This window comes from Protopterus annectens, chromosome 5.part0, assembly GCF_019279795.1.
Source record: "Protopterus annectens isolate FY-2018-M chromosome 5.part0, PAN1.0, whole genome shotgun sequence".
NCBI lineage: Eukaryota > Metazoa > Chordata > Ceratodontiformes > Protopteridae > Protopterus > Protopterus annectens.
The window spans coordinates 1,285,488,607-1,285,504,544 of NC_056735.1; the positions used below are offsets into that span (position 1 = coordinate 1,285,488,607).

Genomic DNA, 15,938 nt, shown 5'->3' on the forward strand with positions numbered 1-15,938 from the left:
ATCTCAATACTGGCAACTGTAATACTGTGTGCGTGTGTTTGTGTATGTGTGTGTTTGTGATTTTGAGGCCTGTGATGCCCCCATTGCATTACTTTACAGGGCCTGTTCATGTTGTCCACCTTGGATGCATCATTTTAAAGTCTATAGGCCATACCACTCATCTATATAGATGTATGCAGAACGTGCAGATGTTTGCAACATATGTGCTGTCTGCATCAGATAACAATGGGGTTTTATGTCACACCAGTGGCAAACCCATGAGAGTTGATGTCACAAATAGTGACAGGCATGTCAGCTTCAGATGTTATACCCTTCTGAAACATCATGCTGATACAAAACCTATTACGCTATCACTTGTCTAGGTTTCTAAAAACAATATGTGAGACATGTCCCTATTTTGGGGGGTTATGCCCACCATTCATGAAGGCATTCCCAAGATTAATTGCTGTAAGAGGTTGTGAGTTATGTTTCTGGTGTATAATGTCCATGGCACACGCAGTCTGTACATAGCACTATAGTACATACAAGTAGATAGGTAGGTGTTCTAATCTGACTATTGCCTACTGTGTGAGTGTATGTGTTTCTGTATGCATATCCCCTGTGGCTGTCTTGCCTGTGTGTATGCAATGGTTATACCATTTTGTGTGCCTGTTCCACCCCGTTAACTCCCCCATTGCCAACCTACTTAGGGGCCCTACAGATGTCATCTACCTAGGAAGCACAGTTACACATTTTATAACACAAAGGTACTGTGGCATGTGCAATATTCATGTCAGTATGTATTATATATAAGATAGGTAGTTGTGAAAAGTGTCAACTTTGTGTGCATTTGTCTTTAATGCATGTCCCCATGCAACAGTGTGTGTGTTTGTTTGAGATGGCTCTACCATGTTAAGGGCCTGTTAACCCCCCATTGGCAATCCTACCAGCCCCTGCAATTGTCCCCCACCTGAATAGTAGTGGCAGACACTGCAAAACTACAGTAGCTCTGTGGTGCTTATGTTATGCATATAGCACTTTCTTATATAAAACTAGGCAGGTAGTGGTTCTACTGTCAACAAGGGCAGGTCACAATTGGGTGTGTTTGTGTGTATGTAGGTATATCCTCTTGCAGTAGTCTAACTAAGTTATGGCCATCAGCATACCTCTCAAGCCCTCACAGAAAGACATCTGGTTAAAACCATACAGAAATGTGGGGCAAAGGCCAAACAATGAGCACAACCTTCACTTATTGCTTTGACTTGCATGGAAAGTACATACCAGAACAGAATGTAGCAACAAGCAGCAAAAGGAAAAACAGCAACAAAGTAATCCACAAATAAATAAAACACACTTTATTCCTCTGATGTCTCGACCTAAGCCTTCAAGGAGTAAAGTACTTTTAAAACACACAGTCTATATATACTAATCAAAGAATAATTAAACAATTAATTACAACTAAAGAAATAAAAGCAATTAAATTAACACCCTCCAGTTAAATTCTTCATTTAACCCATGAGGGAATAAGGTGTCAGATTTTAAAATGTAGGTGGCTTCCTTAGATAACAAATAATATTTAATATTGTGAGTATCAAAACAAGACAATCTTATTTTTTCCAAAACTGTACCCTGAAGCCCCTCATTTTTACTATCATGAATTTTTTTTAAAATGCATAGCCACAGAGCTTTCCTCTTTCTTATTAATAATATCCCTAGCATGTTCCATTAATCTAAGCTTAAATGCCCTTTTAGTTTCCCCAATATAAAATTTATTACATGGGCATCTAAGTGCATAAATCACACCTTCAGAATTACAGGTAAAATGGTTACATGTATTAAAAACAACATTATTTATATGAGGAAAACTACTGACTATGAAATTACATGCTCTGCATTTGCCACACTTAAAAGTACCATGAGGTAATATCTTATATTCAGGACTTACAAAAGGCAAAGAAAATTTCCTACTCACCAAAAAGTTTTGAATATTCTTTCCTCTCCTATAAGAAAATCCTAACCTAACATCTAGCCATGAGGCCACATTATTAAGCGAAGCAAAATAATCCCAATAATGTTTAACACTAAAACTACCATATGTAGTAACAAAATACAACACCTCACACTGTTTATTAATATCAAAGCTGGGTGCTGAAATAAACATTTTATGTGCATTATTTCTTATTTTACTAACAACTATATTGAACAACTTCTCATAACTTCTTTGAATCAATTCACTATACCCCCTCTGTTTAAACATACCAATAGTAGTGTCTAATTCTCACATAAGAATATGTTCCACATTACATAATCTAGATACCCTCAATATTTCACCATATGGTAAGGCTTCTAGTGTATGAGGAGGATGACAACTCTCACCATACACATATTGGGTACCTTCATCAAATTTTCTATTGACTGATGTTTCCAATCTATTGCCATCTTTAATATTCAACATAACATCTAAAAAGGGAATATTAGCACCCATCTTCAGACCATCAAATTCCAAAGAAAATCTATTATTGTGTAACTCTGAAATAAAATTGTCAACAAAGGCCTCACCATCCTGAACAATAAAAAATAAATCATCAATGAACATATAATATCTAATAACATATTTACAAAAAAAAGAATTCCTATATAAACGTTCAGATTCAAAAAGGCCCATGGCCAAGTTTGCATACATGGTGTCATCACCATGCTCCCTTGCAAAGATATGGGCATAATAATTAGAAGTATTTGAAATGTATCATTTTCATAATCCTACAAGACTAAACAAACTGTGATATCTGTACATGTGTACAGTGCACAGACACAGTTCTTTTACCATGTTGTAAGGAGTAAAACGGTCTTCAAAATGAGGCATTACTTGGCACACTGACATGCTCCCTTGCAAAGTTATTTGCCAAAATATGAAAAAAAATTCTACAACCATAAATCTGAAACAAACTTTGAGATCTGTACATGTGTACAACATAAAGGCACAGTTATTTTACCATGTTGGAACTATGAATACTGTCTTCAAATTAGGTATTACTTACCACATTCATATGCTCCCTTGCAAAGTTATTTATCAAAATATGAAAAAAAACATAATTCCTATAACCATAAGTCCAAAACATACTTTGATATCTGTACATGTGTACAACATACAGACACAATTCTTTTACCGTGTTGGAAGTATGAATTATGTCTTCAAAATGAAGTATTATGTAGTACATTCAGATGCTTCCTTGCAAAGTTATTTACCAAAATAGGAACAAAAATCATAATTTCCATAACCATAAGTCTAAAATAAACTTTGCTATCTGTACATGTGTACAACATAAAGGCACAATGATGTTACCGTGTTGGAACTATGCATACTGTCTTCAAATGAAGTATTACTTACCACATTCAGATGCTCCCTTGCAAAGTTATTTACTAAAATATGACAAAAATAATCATTTCCATAACATAAGTCCTAAACAAATGGATATCTGTACATGTGTACAGCATTCAAACTAAGTTGTTTTACCATGTAGACAGATATCATTGTAAATATACACATTCTTGGTGTAGCCAACATACTGCTGAATGGGTACACGTAAAGAGAAAAAGTAAGGTAAGGACCGCCACTCCATTAACAAACCAAGGACAGGCATGGGACTTTAGTGGCATGTAAGGCCATCTGATCAGCCTGATACCTGTGCTGGCTATCCACTCGGACAGCTGATACAACTACAATCATGACCTCCTTCAGTGTCAGCTGTCTTCCTTACCTATGCCTTTTCTCTTTACTTTTTATTCAGCAATGGACCTAAGGTATCAAGTTCTGTATTACTAAGCCCCTCCTGCCATCTAAACTCTACACATGCCTGATAAAAGAATAATAAAAAAATGAAGTATTGCAGGATGGTTACTGACATATTCGATTGTACAAGGTAGCACTCTCCTGAAACAGTTGTTCTTTCTCAGCATCTGCACCAACTCCTTCCCACAGTGTTTTGCCAAACTCAGAAAAATATAATTTTACACAACACAATTCATAATAGAGTTTTAATTACCATACTGGTCCTACTTGGTCATGGGTGTTTTCCATTCTTCTCACAAGCTGCGTGTTACCAATCCTGCATAGCTCTCCTCATGCCTTTGTGGAGGTCAGTCAAGAACAGTGCAATGCCCTCCTCAGTTAGGTGAACGCCATCCCTTCTGAGCAGGTGAACATCTTCTGCAATGATGCTGTCATGGCAGATTGTAGATCCACCGACCCTGTGCATCAAGCCATGCATGAACCCATTCTGTAAACATCTGGCCTTGTGCGCTGCCCATTGACTGTTTGCTGTTTTTCATATCTGGTGAGGAATTATGTCAGACCACACAAAATGACAATGTGGCCACCGTGACAGCAGGTGTACAGAAATTGCTCTGATTTGAAACTGTAGCATTCCAAGTGGTTGACTGATGACATCATTCCCTCCAGTGTGCAGCACAAGGATGTCGGGCTCAGGGTAGATGGAACAATTCTCTTCCAACAGCTGCAGTACTCCACTCCAATGCATACCTCTGCTTGCAATCCAGTATACCTTCACACCGGATGTGGGGAAGCTCAAGTTGTAGTGGTTATCAGATATGGAGGCATGGCTGGCAGCCCAGTGAATGTAGAAATGGCCACATATCCACACTCTCACTTGTCATTCTCCTGCTCATGAAGCCATGTCAGTGTCAGGAGGAGGAAGAACCTGCATAGGAAAGAAAATGCAAACAAATTACTACTAATGTTTGACAGATGTATTGGAAGACTATATATATGTATATCATATGCATTACCTGGTTAGACCATTCAAATCTTCACTGCTATCCATAGGGGTATTATTCTTTTCATAAGGTACATAAGTGCTGCTGATGATGTAGAGGTACATACCTACCACCCTTGACAATACTGAATGACACACACAATGAGTGATGCTGCAGAGGTAGATACCTACCATCCCCAAAAACAAATTACACATAGTGATTGACAAGGGGGCACACCTGAACAACACAACAGTATACAACATTCTGATGTTATATACCTGCAGAATTACTGGAAAAGCAACACACCAGAAAACTATATAGTGACTGTGTGATCCAGAAAATGTATACATGATACGATGTTCAATTGCGGTAGTTCACAAGAATATGAAGCATATAACCACCATGGGGACTTTACTGTGTGTAAAATTATTAAAATGAAACTAAGAAACTGGTGTGGGTGGGGGCTGGCTTGAATTACTCCAGCAGGCAATGACCCAAATCTGGCTTGTGCTTTCATAAATATGTTAACAACTTCTACTTATGTGAATAACAGTGACAGCTGCTGACAGTTTTACCAGAAAAGTGGTAATGACTCGTTGCTATTCTGTAAGTGCTCTTATTGTTAATGTGATAATGACCTGCATTTCATTACTGCAAAGGTATACATGCTCAGACACAGGTAATAATTGCTGCACATAACATATTCAGTATGCATTCATTATATTACCTTGTGCAGCTGTTATATAACCCAAACTCTTCATCTATATATTTTACTGAGCCCTTCCTCCCACTTAAATTCCACACATGGCTGACAAAGCCAGGAGAAATGCCCAGAATATATGGTAGCCCCATGCTGGTAATAGTCAGCAAGTAATAACCTTTATCTCTCTCAGGCAACTACTGAGTATAATCACAAATTGAACAATACAATCAGAAGTGATTTCTTGCCTGCTTACTTTACATTATAATATTAATTAGTCACTGGTGTATCTGATATCTTATATGCTGTCATATTATACTGTAATTACATTTCTGTGTTCAGAGGTTCATAGGTTGGTACTAGGCTATCAGCGTTAGGCCTATACAACCCTAGCTATATCAGTTCCCTGGCTATTTCTTCCCACAATATTTACTTCTCTGGACCCCTGTCTAGCAGGGTGACTGACGTGATCCCTGGGGTGAATTTCCTATCTCCCATCCAATCGTCAAGGTTCCTCTTGAAGAGGGCCAAAGAGGTGCTATGCTTGACATGTATGGGGAGTCTCTGGGTCAGGAACCTATCCCTCCAACATGTTTTAATCCCTGGAGCGTGTGGCTCTGAGGGATTGGGATTTCTTTAAGTGTAGCATGTCCAACAGCTCTGGCCGAAAATATATGGTAGCTCCATGCTGGTAGGAGTCATCACCTTTACCTCATTCAGGCAGCTGCTGAGTATAAACAGAAATACAATAATACAAGCAGAAATGTCAAACTTATCTGGTTCATCCATGTAAGAATTAGTCCAAAAACTAGTAATTCAAGTTCTCACCCAACCATCCCTCTGGTTACAGTCCAAGTTTGCACACCAACCAAAATTAAACATTCCCCACAATTACCCCTTCAGTAGTATGTCCGAGTATACATTTGCCACGTGACCCCTTCAGTACATACCTCTCAAACTCTTTGACCAAGAAATCTGGACAAAGCCATAAATAACAGTAGGACAGAGGAACAAAAATACAGACAATATTTAAATATTGCTCTTACTTATAAAAGTTATTAGAATAACAGGTTTTGCATTACCATGACTTTTCTGAAGGGTATGAAGTCTGAAGCTCAAATGCCAGCCATTATTTTCAAACTTCGGACTTTAATTTGCCAGAAAACCACTATTTTATGACAGACAGACCAAAAACATGAAGCAAAAATCAAGACATTCTGTGAAAATCAGTACAGTTCAGAGGTATGCCTCATTAGTATGTCCAAGTATGCGCAAGAACCAAATGAAAAATTCTCCACAATGGCCCCTTCAGTAGTATGCATTATACTAAGGTCCAATCAAACACAGCATAGTTACATTTCTGTCCACATTCATACATAAACAGTAGTTAGAACCTGCTCACAATGACTGGCAAACAAAAGAAATATAGTATTGCCACAGATGTAATGTTACTAATAAGACTTGCTTGCATTCACTGAAACACCGACAACTAAAATCTACTGCCAGCAAAAGTATCTCTGCAGATCTCAACATCTACAGAAGTAATAGTCTGCAGGAGTGCATTTATTTATTTATTTATTTATGTTTACCGGGTAGAGCACTGATCAGTATGGAATACAGGGAGGGGGCTCTGAGAATGCAGAATGCTTATATAATTCAATGTTTAATTGTTCATGCTTTTGGACTCAATAATGTGGGTTTTTGGTAATGTGACAGTCTGAGTGTGTGATAGGGATCCATGAAAATATGCACCCCCCCCAGACAGATAATCAAGTATCTCACCTCCTCTCCTCTCCTCTGTGTCCCCAGTACCCCCAAGACAGCTTTATTTTTTTCTATAAATCTTTTGTTAAATGGAGACTAACATTTATTAAGAATTTTGGGTTCCAAGCAAAACTAAATCTGTACAATGCAGGAAGCTTTATATGACCATATTTTCTTCATCACCAAAATGACCATAATATTAACAAAGTACAGAGGGAATTCTAGGGAAATAATTCAAAGAGAGAGATTTCAAAGTAAGAGGTTGGTGCCCCCTTCCTAGTGACTAAAGTGTTGCCCTTATTTAATTGTAAAGAGTATGATATCATTCCCAAATCAAAAGGCTGGATCTTCTGATCCTTTAGCTACAGTCCAGAAATGATTCACCTGGAATGGTGAATGTCAACTAATAAAGAAATGTCAAGTAAACAAATAATCTGGGCTGAAACTAGTTTGGTATATCATAAAGACCTTCCTTCCATATGCACTGCTGGATAGGCTGAGATCCTTTTTGTAGTAGAACCTATTTAAAAACATTCCCATTCAATAATGTTAGAGGAAGCATTTTGAAGGAAGGGGACAATGCAGGTTCTATTGTAAAGATGTGTTATTCATAACTAAGTGAAGTCTTTTCATTTAGTATCTGAAGTCCCACCTTTGTTTTGAACAGTTACAGATTCGTTTTCATTATCAAAATAATGATTTTTAGGCTTAAATGTTGCTTAAGATGACCATGTTGTTAAGCAGTTTCATTTGTTCAGTGATACAGATATTAACTTTTCTGTTTACTGCAGATGTTTGGACTTCTTTTGCCTATATATGCCTTAATGCCTTATATTGTTAGCTGCACTTAGCTAGTACTTGCTGATTCTACAGCATTGTTGGAATTTACTACTTGAATGTATTGTTTTGCCCTTTTTACCATGTAATATACTAGGCCCTTGATAAACACAAGGCTGCATACCAGCAAATAAGTAAATGATAGTGCAGCACCACCTTAATCTGCCAGAAGATGCAATTCTCCCGTATTGCCTAACTATCACTCCTTGGAGAAATGCATTTTGGGGGACACAGAGTGAAATGAAGATGGTCAGTGAGACCTGCACAGCCAAGGCGAAGAAAGTGGATGAGTGAAAGTCAATAAAGTTCCTTTAAATGTGTTCCTCAAGAAATTCTGTCTATGTCATGTAATCCTTTATTCTTTTGCCCTTTAATGGTTGCAAATTGATTTCTTTAATACAATCCTGTATCTCATATCTACCACACAATTTATCATTTCCTCATTTTTTTATTGTGAGCTATCCCTAACATTCCCGTTTGTCATTTTCCTGTAGGTTCCCAAAACTCTGCATAGACCTTCAAGTACTGTGACTAATCCACTGTGCTGTACAATGGCATAGTGCTCTTGTTTTATGTGAGCTGGCATGTCTTGCCAAATATCCCAACATTACATTTAGCTTATTAACAGTTACTTCATACTGTCTCGTATGATTCATTTTGATGTGTTTACCATACCCTTAGTTTCCCCTTATGTACTATGAAACTGAATTTCCTGATTATAGGTTTGAATTATGAGTAAATTCACTGGTACAAAGCTATCTATGGGGCACAGAGGGATAAAGTCATGTGAGACAGACAAACGTGGAACAAGCTAGGATTTCACATATTTGAAGGAACTACTGAGTGAAGGTAGGAGTAAGTGGCACTTTAAATACCAGCTCACTGAAGAGGAATGATTTGATCTGCACAGTGCCAGTACCTTCTATTGTAAGAGGTGTATGGTACGCAGTGGTAAGGATTGAATATGAGACCTCAGTACTGCCAAACCACACTTGCCTGGCAGCTTTGCATGCATTTGTGGAAGTTCAAATGCATACTAGTTACATTATCCCAAGCATGACAGCCCTTAATGGGAGGGATAAGTTACTCATGCAAAAACTTTTCCATTAGATATAGGTCCCCTGATGTTTAAATTTCACCAGCAGACTGGACAGAAAAATAGCCCGTCTGGGAGACAGAGTCCTCTCCCATACAGTGATGCAGGATGCTATATCCATATGGGAAGCAGGGACAAATTAATCAGTAGAACATCTTAAAGGAGGTTTGATGGTAAGTGAGATCTGAAGGGAATTTTCCAAAAATGCATTGATAGGGACATTTATCCATTAATACACAGTTAACCCAAATGTTATCCAGCTTCAGATCAGTCAGGATTACTCCTATCTATGCATAATCTACAAACAGGTTAATGTTATTACTTATGCCTTAATATGTGCCAGGAACATGGACATTAAACAACAGTAGAACCAATACAACTCTAGCTGACATGATACTGTCAATCCAGCCCTCTCCAGAACAAGCACTCTTCCTTATAACCCCGTTTCTGTTCGCTAATTAATTTGTAGTCCTTTATGTTATGTGACTTGAGATAACTCTATGCTTTCAATTTCTCCATTGGATTTCTGTGAGGGACTGTATTAAAGGTTGTATTAAATTTCAAATGCATAACATCAAATTAGTGCAATAACGTATTCCCTTGAGATCTAACAATTACATTCCAGTAAACCAGTTTGACATGATTTGGACTTAGTAAAGCTTTGGTGTCTAGTATCAACCAAACAATTTTTCATAAGGTGTATTTTATCACTCATGCCCCAGAAACAAATTTTCAAAGGTTAATATCACCTTCAAAGAATTGTCATTCAAAATATAACTTTTATTATTCTTGCTTGGAAAATCTGTGGCACCACAACAACTTTCTACTGAGGCAAACAGTAGCAAACATCCAAAACTGTACTTTAAGCACAAGTAATTCAATGACTGCAACAATAATTATCTGTGTAACCAACAAGAAAAACACCATTCTAAACTAATAAGGTCCAAACTATTCTTCTGAAGAGGTGCTTTCATTACTCTGTAAAATACATGGATCAAAACTACCAGCTAAAATTCTCAGGCCATTCTTTCCTGAAGCTTCCATTCCTTATCGGTAATAGATTTGCTACTCTCCCTTCCTCAGGTTCCCATCATTCCATCAGAGATGCCATGAACATTCTAACCAACATTACCAAGTCACCTCATTGAACTCCCTCAGAACTCTTGGAAGCAGTTTGCCATTTCAGGAGTGCAAGAACTCATGACTCAGAACTCAGGATTACAAGTGTAAGAAAAATCCTCAAATCTGTCAGTAGTAAGCACACATACTTGTTTGAGTTTTTCAGAATAGCGACAGTTCCTGGAAATGATGGTGCAGTGAGTGATGGGACTCGATCACGGACAAATTTTAAATCTTGCTCTTAATGCTAGAATAACAGGATTTATGTTAACATGCACTTTCTGGAACTCAAATGGCATTATTTGTGACTTAAGTCTTAATAATTTGCCAGATAATTTGCCAGATATTGCTCACACTGTAGATGAAGGATGTATTCTTGTGCAGGGTTACAGAAGATCAGGTGTTTACATAAGATTTAGTCAGTACAAGGAAGAGAATGTTGCCTTGAAAGCAGAATCATGCATGACACACCCAGAGTGACTCTACCTACAATGTAAAAAGAAAGCTGCACAGAAAAAGACCACATTTTTGGCTATTTTCCATTTTACTGAATAGAACACTGTGCTCTCGGAACTGACTGAGCTAATGTTCTCCCTGCCACCTCACTCTCTATTGTAGTATAGGCATCCCTCTGCATGCACACACACACGTTATGTGAAAGGAAGGAACAGTACAAGCAAAGCATAACACTTTTCTATTCTGTGAACCATAAAGGAAGGGACTTTTTTTTTTAAATTGTGTGTGGAATGGAAAAATGAGACATCCACCCCCCCCCCCCCACTGTACGACTGGTTCAGAATAGGTAACAGAAACAAAACCTTACATTCTGACAACATGGCTTGCTTATGATTTTGCATGAGTAGGCAAGTCCAACCTATAATTAAAGCATTGGAGAAAGTGTCAGAGATTACAGGAGCAAATTTTACTTGTGGCGCTTCCAGCTGCCTTTCCCCTTGTTTCAACCTTGACGCCTTCTAGTAGTTTGTATTCCCTGTTATCCATGAAGAGTTTATGCTGCTAGGAAATTAAACTTGAATTGCCCGGTGTGCATGTATTTGTATTTGATCCTGTAAGTCTGCTTTCGCTTACTGTGTACCAAATAACTTACTCTGGGGAGAAGGGAATTATTGCAAGTTTATATGTATGTTTTATACATAATATTTAAAGGAGGACCAGTGAGAGAGAGAGAGAGAAAAATTGTAAGCATATAAATGGGAGGTGATATAGGTTGTCAACTCTGCATTTTGAATCATGAGCAAGGCATGTAATTTGCATTTTTCTTCTGTCAGTACGGTTTGATTATAAGTAAGATAACAACTGTGTACTTTTGGCTTACAATATGCTGTAGAATAATAGGATGTCTTGACAATGCTGTTGCTGTTTCTAAAAAGTATGCAGCAAAATGCATAAAGAATTGGCTTGCTGTGATCGTGCAGGACAAGCCAATTTTCTCAAAAAATTCAAATATGAACACCTGACAACTCCACCATGAAACATAAGTTGAGAAGATAACTGACAAAGTTCAGGTACTTTTTCAACTTATTTTTTAACACTGGAGCTGAAATACAAGTGTAAAGTAACTTATGCTTGTGGAAGGCACTTAGGTGTAATAGCATGCAATTTGTAGCGCCTCACAGAGCACTCAGGTTTAAGTGCAGATAAGACATATGACGGTACTCGGTGTTAATGAGTTAATGTCTATAATTCACTGTTCATCATTCACATCGCACTGCACATGCAGCAGTTAGGGACATTGCAGAGGTTCCCCCACAGAGAATACCAAGCCAGCACACATGTACCTCACAGCGATATGCCATAAGACCAAACTTCTACTCGGTTTCATGCGTAATCCTCATGGATGACCTCAGAGTGGCATGTTAGGCACTCACGGACTTCACATTGCTGCGACTGCTGCACAAGTGCAAATCATGCTCCATGCTGTTAACACACACACACACACACACACACACACACACACACACACACACACACACACACACACACACACACACACACACACACACCCCGTCAACCTGGTGTGTGGCATGAAGTGGCCTTGTTGGAAGCTTAGATGTGTGTCCCACACAATCAGCCTGTGGTGGAATGGCCACCCTGTCCATATCAGGCATTGTAGCTATTTACACTTTCGCAGGTGTAGTCTGGATAACTGGGTAGTTAACTGCACATACACCCTTGGGATACAGCCTGTGTCCCTGTTGGATGTGGGCATCAGTTGATGCCTTGCATACACATGGGCTAACATCTGGCCTAGGCATATGACTGCTCAGTGCCGATAGCCTAGTAACATGATATGGCACCAGGACTAGCACATATGGCCTGAGAGGTGTGACAGACTTTGTTGGTATGTGTCCACACCCATCACTGTCATCGACTGCTGGGTGTTCCGTATGGGCAACATATTAGTACCATGTCATCCAGCCTACATCCAAAAAATAAGTGAGTGGTACTACAAGTGTATGTGGGACATTCCATTAACATCTGTGCTACACAATAACTGAGAACAGTGCATATGTGTTGTAGTGTGTCCTTCTCATAGCTGTCTGACATCTGCAATACCCAAATGTTTTCAGAATGTGTACATGTGCCTCATAGATGTAGAGCCCCTTCCACACAAATGTGTATTTCCAGACACTGGTTGGACAATATGTGATGGGTGTCCCCAGAGTTTGGGGAATGTGTCTGTGACATGGCAAACTCCTGGGAACACAGTAATGGTACATGAATATCTGGTACTGTATGCATTCCCTTACATTGTATGCTCAATATGTATGCACTGCTGCTGAGCCAGAGCCAGTGTCCCCCCACTAGTAGTAACTATAACCTGCTGTCCTGCTGCAGGGGCTCACCAGGTATGCTAGCCATAGGTGTCAGGCAATGAGATGCAAGTATAGAGTACACAGTGACCTAGCCAGAGTACCTTATTAATTATGAGTGACACCTGCACAATCTTTGAACTAAGCTTGTATGACATTCACAGAGTGAGAGAGACTCACTGACAGTACATGATGTCATATGCCGCCTGCATCCACCAGTTCTTACTCTCGGTATTGTACAACAGACAACAAACTTAACAGTCATATGTGAGCTGACCATTGCTGGGGTGATTCATGGGCCAGAGCTGTGATCTATGTTACAACAGACAGAGCGGTAAGGGATGGCCATAGATGCTGGACAGCAGACTAACAGCAACATGTCAGTCCAGGCAATATTGTTGAGACCTACGGTTTAAATTCTTATTTCCGATGACTGCATCCCCCAACCTGCATTCCATTACATGCCTCATTCAATGACATACCTGGTATAGTGCTGTACTCCTTTGAGTGAAGAAATACAGTTGTAGTATCGAGTGAATTGCAGTCTCTCTTCATGAATAAAGGTTCAGATCTGTTTACCACAGGCAGCAGCTTGCCTTTTGCAGGTATTGCTCATAAACAGGTGATTGCCTGTGCACCAATCTGTGACTCCCACTTGATAATTGCATCCAGAACAGCTGAGTTGCCTTTCCATTAGCCAATGGCATGGCTACATAGTGCTATAATTAGGGCCTTCATGTGGGCCTTGCCCCTTTTCCTGGTCTATGAGGAGGACATTATGGAGGTGTTGGAGCTACAGCTTTACAGAAGGTAGGTAGAAATACTGTGCACTGTTTGGATTGATGTGTTATGTTGACAGTTTTGCATGCTATGTCTGTCCATTATTAACAGACTTGCAGATTCCGTAGCAGTGTACTGTTAAACAATGTGTGTTGGGGTAAGTAAGGAGACAGGCAGATGTGAGTGTCATAGATCCTTTTTATCTGAATGTGCATGCTGCTACAGTTGATGCTGTTCTATCAGCTGTTTATGTTTGTAGGGGGAGAATGAGACACATGTCCCTTTCACATCAGCACCCATCCCAATCCGTGATGTATGTGTGTCATGTGGATACTCTGTTCTAGGTGTTTGGGATTTATGTTAGGTCTGCAGCAGGTAGCTGGACATACTGCTGCATGTGTAGTAGCCACAGCTTTTGCATTCTAGCCAGGAGTCAGACTAGGGATTGTGAAGACACAGGGGGACAGCAAGCTGTTACTGTCAGTGAGGGAGCAGTGTCAGCTGTTGTGTCACAGCATGGCCTGGCTGAAGGTACCCATAACAGTGCAGGTGAAGCATGTGCCTCTGGTACATTTGTTGCATGACAGTGCCATCTAGAGAGTGTTAGGCAACAGTCAGAACACATATTCCTAATTGTGAAATGTGTCCCACCCTGCAGGCCTTTAACGTGCTACTGTGGGTGGCAGTGAGTGCAGTGGGAGCAACCAGTTGTGCTGGATATTGCATGACTCAGTTATTCCTATGTTTTATTGACATGCATGTAGTTGTGCCACAGACTGGGCTGTGGGCCAGGACTGTGGGTGTACAGATGTGACACATGCTAGGAATGAAACAGATAGATGATATACAATATATTAATAATATATATTATATATTTATAATAATAATATTTTATATATACCATGGTAATATATTATCATATTATATTATGATAATATATATTGTATGCTGTATTACTAATAAGGTATTATAGTATGTCAGGTGTATTTGTAAGACATATGTGCATGCATACAGTGTGTTACACATGACTGGCATGGATGTGTTTTCAGATGGGTATGACGTGTGACACCAAACTGTCTGTCATGGTTTGTAACCCCAATCTGCACTGCATTGCCAGTATGTCAGGACACAGAATAGGTTTTATGGCAACCCTGCCATATGTAGGGGGCACAACTGTGGTCATTCAGCAACAGTCTGCACATTTGTCAGCTCTACCTGATATTGTAGGCCTCCTGTACATCCAGCAGCATTTATTTGTCTGTGTACTGGTTTGTTGTCTGTGTCAGAGGCCCAAATTAGGGTTGCCACCTATTCAAATGGCCAAAGTGGGACATTTTTGTTAAAAACGTCAGATTTTGCAGGGTCAAACATACTTACAGTCAGTATAAAGGACAAAACTTGATTTTTTGCCTAAATAAAAGCTTATTCTTTTAGGATTTTATTTGCTTATTTTATTTCTTATAACATTTGGGTGTATTCAGATACATATTAACTGTTTTATGCAACTATCACATACAATATAGGCAGTGTGTATGTCCTAACATCTCAGGACATTTGCCATTGTTTCTATTTCTTTGCAGGACACAACTGTCCCTCGCAAAGTGGGACAGGTGGTCACCCTAGTCCAAGTACACTGTGATTTGTCCATGTATAATATATGTATATATATATATATATATATATATATATATATATATATATATATGTATATATGAGTAGTATGTCACTGGCAATCAGGATATATTTGTAAAAACATTGCTTGATTGCCAAAGCTCTGTTGGCCTACTGGTACGATGCATTATGTTGTAGTTGAAAGGTCCTGTGTGCAATACTTGGCATTGGTGTCTTTTTTCCCTAATGTTACATGACTGTAAGGCATGATATATTTCCAAAAGCATTACTAATTCACCAGAACTGGTTTGGCCTGTTGGTGTGTTGCTCTGACTCTAGTGCACGGTGTCCTGGTTTCGAGACTGGGCAGTGATGTCTGTTTTCCCTAACGTTACATGACTGTACTGCATGATATATTTACAAAAGCGGTACTAATTCAGCAGAG

General features: G+C 39.1%; 1 protein-coding gene across 1 annotated transcript in view; it reads left to right on the forward strand.

Annotated features, from left to right (window-relative positions):
- LOC122802353 (E3 ubiquitin-protein ligase SH3RF3-like) overlaps positions 1-15,938 on the forward strand; it is a 2,381,113-nt gene that overhangs the window by 546,000 nt on the left and 1,819,175 nt on the right. The gene's annotated exons all lie outside the window — the stretch shown is intronic.